The following is a 6655-nucleotide window of genomic DNA, read 5'->3' on the forward strand; positions in this document are numbered from 1 at the left end:
ATATGAGATCATATATTTGAATTTCAACATATATGAGATCATATATTTGAATTTCATATGATATTTTATCTCCGTTCATGTCACTGCATTATTTTATTGTTTTATGGCCCAGTAATACCAAAAAAGGCAATGCCAAGGAATGTTCAAATTACTGTACAATTGCATTCATTTCACATGCTAGCAAGATTATGTTCAAAATCCTTCAAGCTAGGTTTCTGAAGTACATGAACTGAGAACTTCTATATATATATATAAGTTGAATTTAGAAAAGGCAGAGAAACCAGAGATAAAATTGCCAGTATACATTGGATCATAAAAAAGCAAGGGAGTCCCCCCCACAAAATATCTACTTCTTCTTCATTGACTATGATAAATCCTTTGGCTTTGTGGATCACAACAAACTGTAGAATATTCTTAATGAGATGGGAATAGCAGGCCATCTTACCTGCCTCCCGAGTAACTTGTATGCAGGACAAGAAGCAACAATTAGAACTGGACATAGAACAGCAGATTGGTTCAAAATTGGGCAAGGAGTACGTCAGGACTGTATATTGTCACCCAGCTTATTTAATGTATATGCAGAGTACATCATGTGAAATGCTGAGCTGGATGAAGCACAAGCTGGAATCAAGATTGCCGGGGGAATTATCAATAACCTTAGATTTACAGATTGAAAGGTTGTTGCTGAGCCATGAAAGACCCTGGGATTCTTGGCTTCCAGAGGAGAATTCAATCCAGGGCCAGTGATGTGGCTTGATTGCTCAGAGCTTTTGTGTAATAAAATTTTATTAAAGTATAAAAGAGATAGAGAAAGGTATCGACATAGACAGCAGAAGGGGGAAGAAAGAATGCCCTCTGCCACCCCTCATTAGTCTTTTTTTTTTTAAATTTAATTTTTACTTTATTTTACTTTACAATACTGTATTTTTTTATGTATTTATTTATTTTTTATTTTACTTTACAATTCTGTATTGGTTTTGCCATACATTGACATGAATCCACCACGGGTGTATACAAGCTCCCAATCCTGAATCCCCCTCCCACCTCCCACCCCATATCATCTCTCTGGATCATCCCCATGCACCAGCCCCAAGCATCCTGTATCCTGTATCGAACATAGACTGGCACTTCATTTCTTACATGATAGTATACATGTTTCAAAGCCATTCTCCCAAATCATCCCACCCTCTCCCTCAGAGTCCAAAAGTCCATTCTATACATTTGTGTCTCTTTTGCTGTCTTGCATAAAGGGTCATCATTACCATCTTTCTATATTCCATATATATGTGTCAGTATACTGTATTGGTGTTTTTCTTTCCGGCTTACTTCACTCTGTGTAATCGGCTCCAGTTTCATCCATCTCATTAGAACTGATTAAAATGTATTCTTTTTAATGGCTGAGTAATACTTAAGCAAGAAGTTATATACCTAATGGCAGGCTGCTAATTAGACAAATGGAATGTCTCAAAACTCAGAGACTGGCACCAAGCCCTTCACCCACAACATGCATTTTGAGATAACATTGGCACCAGGTGAGTCATCCTGGGCCACAAAACGATTGCCATAAACCTTGAAGAAAGGCAGGTTTCCAAGCAAATATATAGTCTCATTGAAAAAGCTTAAGAGAACATTTGCATGAGTAAAACATACTGGTTTGTCAAGTATGTTCTGAGTCTTAGGCAGAATGGAACTGACTTGAAGATAGAGTCTAAGGTAAGTACATAGTTTATTAACAGAGCTTAACAAAAACATTTCCATAAGAAAAATGCATTGGCTAGCTCAAGGCTTGAGAAAAGTTAAGTTCAGGTGGAACAAGGTGCTCCAACATAGAATTTTAAAAGAAACCTCCTTTTAATTTATGTATAGAGAAGGGAAAAAAATCTGACAGTTGTAGTTTGTTTCTTCCTGCTGCTTAACAGAGATAAAAGACGTCCAACATTAGCAGCCTATTTCCTCTGTTTGGGGAGGAAATAGCCTTCCTGCCTGATACCTTCTCAAGATGACATCACCATTAAGGTAGAGAGTGAAGGGGAACTAAACAGCCTCTTGATAAAAGTGAAAGAGAAGAGTGAAAATGCTGGCTTAAAATGCAACATTAAAAATGAAGATCATGGCATTTGGTCCCATCACTTCATGGAAAATAGATGGGGAAAAAATGGAAACAATGAGAGACTTTATTTATGGGGGCTCCCAAATCACTGCAGATGGTGACTGCAGCCATGAAATTAAAAGGTACTTGCTCCTTGGAAGAAGAGCTATAAGAAAACTGGACAGCATATCAAAAAGCAGAGGCATCACTTTGCTGATGAAGATCTATATAGGCAAAGCTATGTTTTTTTCAGTTGTCATATATGGATGTGAGTGTTGGATCATAAAGAAGGCTGAGTGCTGAAGAATGGATGCTTCTGAAATGTGATGCTATAGAAGACTCTTGAGAGTCCCTTGGACAGCAGTGGATCAAACCAGTCAATCCTAAAGGAAATCAATCCTGAATATTCATTGGAAGGACTGAGGCTGAAGCTGAAGTTTTAATCCTTTGGCCACTTGATGTGAAGAACCAACTATTGGAAAAGACCCTGATGCTGGGAAAGATTGAGGGCAAGAGGAGAAGGGGGCAACAGAGGATGAAATTGTTGGATGGCATCACTGATTCAATGGACATGAGTTTGAGCAAGTTCAGGAAGATAGTGAAGGACAGGGAAGCATGGTTGCTGCAGTTCATGGCCCTGCTGAATCAGACATAACTTAGTGACTGAACAACAATAACAATTATAAGATGCTATATATATCTGTGTGTGTATACATATATATATATAATATAAAGATGCCATGTATGTGTATAAAGATGTTGTGGATGCAAATAACTCCATCTTCTTCATATATATATATATATGTGTGTGTGTGTGTGTGTGTGTGTGCTGCTGCTGCTGCTATGTCACTTCAGTCGTGTCTGACTCTGTGCGACCCCACAGACAACAGCCCACCAGGCTCCACCATCCCTGGGATTCTCCAGGCAAGAACATGGAATGGGTTGCCATTTCCTTCTCCAATGCATGAAAGTGAAAAGTGAAAGTGAAGTCACTCAGTCATGTCCGACTCTTTGCGACCCCATGCACTGCAGCCTACCTGGCTCCTCCGTCCATGGGATTTTCCAGGCAAGAGTACTGGAGTGGGGTGCCATTGCCTTCTCTGGTGTATATCTATTATATATATATAAATATAAAGATGCCATATATATGTATAAAGATGTTGGGGATGCAAATGACTCCATCTTCTTCATGCATTTATCTATCAATGGGCATTTAAGTTGCTTCCATGTTTTGGCTATTGTAAGCAGTGCTGTTATGATCTTTGAAATGCATGTATCTTTAAGAAGTATGGTATTCAGATATATTCCCAGGATTGGTTCTGCTGGATCGTATGGCACTTCTATATATGGTTTTCTGAGGAATTCTATACTGTTTTCCATAGTGACTGCAGCAATATACATTCCCATCAACAGCATAGGAGGGCTTCCTTTCCTACACACCCTCTCCAGCTTTTATCATTTGTGGACCGTTTAATGATGACTTTCTGACCAGTGCAAGGTGATACACCATTTAAATTTTGTCTTGCACTTCTATAATAATTAGTGATGTTGAACATCTTTTCATGTGCATTTGGTCATCTGTAAGATTTCTCTGGAATAATGTCTTTTTAGGTCATCTGCACATTTTTTTGATAGGATTGTTTTTCTTTGTGATATTGAGCTATATGAGCTATTTGTATATTTTGGAGATTAATCCTTTGTCAGTCACATCATTTGCAAATATTTTCTCCCATTCTGTAAGCTGTCTTTTCATTTTGTTTATGGCTTTCTTTTCTGTCCAATAGATTTTAAGTTGAATTATGTCTCATTTTTTAATTTTTGTTTTCATTTCCATTACTTTAGGACATGGATTCAAAAGATATTATGGAGATTTATGTCAAAAATTGTTTTTCCTGTTTCCCTCTATGGATTTTATAGTACTCAGTTTTAAAATCAGGTCTTTACTCCATTTTGAGTTTATTTTTGTATATGGTGATAGAGAATGATCTAACTTCATTCTTTCAAACATAACTGTCCAATTTTCCCAGCACCACACTAATTGAAGAAATTGCCTCTTCTCCATTGCATTCTTGCCTCCTTTGTTGTAAATTAATTGACCATATATGCTTGGGTTTGCTTCTTGGTTTTCTATCCTGTTCCATTGATCTATAAGCTCGTTTAGTGCCAGCCCCATACTATTTTGATTATTGTAGCTTTGTCATATGTCTGAAGTCAAGGAGCCTGATTCCTTCAGCTCCACTTTCTTTCTCGAGATTGCTCTGGCTATTTCAGGTCCTTTGAGTTTCCATACAAGTTTAAAAAAAAAAAAAAAAAGGTCTAGTTATGTGAAATATACCATGGAAAACTTGATCATTCTTGCATTGAACCTGTAGCTTGCCTTGGGTAATAAAGTCATTTTGACAATATTGATGCCTTAATTCAAAAACATGGTCTATCTTTCCATTTTTTGTGTCTTCTTTGATTTCTTTCATCAACATCTTATAGCTTTCAGAGTACAGGTCTTTTGCCTCTTTCAGTTCAGTTCAGTTCAGTCACTCAGTCATGTCCAACTCTTTGTGACCCCATGAATTGCAGCACGCCAGGCCTCCCTGTCCATCACCAACTCCCGGAGTTCACTCAGACTCACGTCCATCAAGTCAGTGATGCCATCCAGCCAACTCATCCTCGGTCGTCCCCTTCTCCTCCTGCCCCCAATCCTTCTCAGCATCAGAGTCTTTTCCAATGAGTCAACTCTTTGCATGAGGTGGCCAAAGTCCTGGAGTTTCAGCTTTAGCATCATTCCTTCCAAAGAAATCCCAGGGCTGATCGCCTTCAGAATGGACTGGTTGGATCTCCTTGCAGTCCAAGGGACTCTCAAGAGTCTTCTCCAACACCACACTTCAAAAGCATAAATTCTTTGGTGCTCAGCCTTCTTCACAGTCCAACTCTCACATCCATACATGACTACTGGAAAAACCATAGCCTTGACTAGACGGACCTTAGTCAGCAAAGTAATGTCTCTGCTTTCGAATATGCTATCTAGGTTGGTCATAACTTTTCTTCCGAGGAGTAAGCGTCTTTAAATTTCATGGCTGCAGTTTCCATCTGCAGTGATTTTGAAGCCCCCCAAAATAAAGTCTGACACTATTTCCACTGTTTCCCAATCTATTTCCCATGAAGTGATGGGACCGGATGCCATGATCTTCATTTTCTGAATGTTGAGCTTTAAGCCAACTTTTTCACTCTCCACTTTCACTTTCATCAAGAGGCTTTTTAGTTCCTCTTCACTTTCTGCCATAAGGGTGGTGTCATTTGCATATCTGAGGTTGTTGATATTTCTCCCAGCAATCTTGATTCCAGCTTGTGTTTCTTCCAGTCCAGTGTTTCTCATGATGTATTCTGCATATAAGTTAAATAAGCAGGGTGACAATATACAGCCTTGACGTACTCCTTTTCCTATTTGGAACCAGTCTGTTGTTCCATGTCCACTTCTAACTGTTGCTTCCTGACCTGCATACATGTTTCTCAAGCGGCAGGTCAGGTGGTCTGATATTCCCATCTCTTTCAGAGTTTTCCACAGTTTACTGTGATCCACACAGTCAAAGGGTTTGGCATAGTCAATAAGTGTATCTTATTTTTTGATGAAATAGTAAATGCTATTGTTACTTTATCTTTCTGATCTTTCATTGTCAGTGGATAGAAATGTGACAGAGTTATGTGCATTGATTTTGTGTCATGCAACTTTACTGAATTCATTGATGGGCTCTAGTAGTTTTCTGACAGTGTCTTTAAGAAGTTCTATATATAGTATGTCATCTGCAAACAGTTATAGTTTGATTTCTGTTTTCCAATTTGGATTCCTTTTCTTTCTTTGTCTTCTCTGATTGTCATGGCTAGTACTTCCAAAACTATGTTGAATGAAAGTGATGAGAGTGGACATCCTTGCCTTCTTCCTTATCTTAGAGGAAATGCTTTCAGCATTTCTCCATTGAGTGTATCAGCTGTGGGTTTGTCACATATGTGTATGTGTGTTAGTCACTCAGTTATGTCTGACCCTATGCAACTCCATGTACTGTAGCCTACCTGGCTCCTCCTTCCATGGTATTTTATAAGCAAGAATATTAGAGCAGATTGTCATTTCCTTCCCCAGGGGATCTTCCCAACCCAGGGATAGAGTCTGGATCTCCAGCATGTGTAGGTGGACTCTTTACCATCTGAGACACTAGAGAAGCCTGTGGGTTTTTCATATATGGCCTTTATTACATTGAAGTAGGTTGCCTCTGTGCCAAATTACCATATTGTTTTGTTTACTTCAGATTTGTAGTATAGTGCAAAATCAGAGAGCACAAAGATTCCAGTTTTCTGAATACAGGTCCTTTGCCTCCTTACTTACATTTACTCTTGTATATTTTATTATTTCCAATAGAAGTACAAATGGGGCTATTTTATTATTTTTTTCTTCTTACATTTTGTATTTAGTGTATATAAATACAACAGACTCCTACATATTATTTTATCAACTGAAACTTTCCAAACTTAATTGAAAATTTCAAGGAATTTTTTTGTTGACATTTTTGGGATTTTCTA

This window comes from Oryx dammah, unplaced genomic scaffold (assembly GCF_014754425.2).
Source record: "Oryx dammah isolate SB20612 unplaced genomic scaffold, SCBI_Odam_1.1 HiC_scaffold_17, whole genome shotgun sequence".
Taxonomy (NCBI): domain Eukaryota; kingdom Metazoa; phylum Chordata; class Mammalia; order Artiodactyla; family Bovidae; genus Oryx; species Oryx dammah.